This window comes from Arachis duranensis, chromosome 5 (assembly GCF_000817695.3).
Source record: "Arachis duranensis cultivar V14167 chromosome 5, aradu.V14167.gnm2.J7QH, whole genome shotgun sequence".
Classification (NCBI taxonomy): Eukaryota; Viridiplantae; Streptophyta; class Magnoliopsida; order Fabales; family Fabaceae; genus Arachis; species Arachis duranensis.
This window is the reverse complement of record NC_029776.3, coordinates 31468533-31468914: the sequence shown is the minus strand read 5'-3', so window position 1 is coordinate 31468914 and position 382 is coordinate 31468533.

Sequence of the window (382 nt, the reverse complement as noted above, 5' to 3'; positions counted from 1 at the left end):
CAAAAAAAAATTAATTATCTTTAATAAAGTAATTTCTGAGATTAAAGTACTTAATGAATAAATAAATCGAAATGAGCTCATAATAAGATTTTCTAAAAATTATGGGTCTTACAGAGCTAGCCATAGTAGTTTGTGGAAAGAGGCTGGATAAACGTAGTCGAGTCGAGATGTTGTTTGCCTTTTGGTTGAAATATCGCACTACAAAATTCTTATTTGTTTGTGGAAATTTTTTAGTGGGAATTATTAAAACTTCCATAGTATATTTTATTTGTAATAATTTTAAATAATATAACAAAAACTCCCACTGTTATAATAATCTTAACCCAATTAATTATTAAAAGGCCAAACCAAACAAATATTAACAAATTATACAAAAAAATCA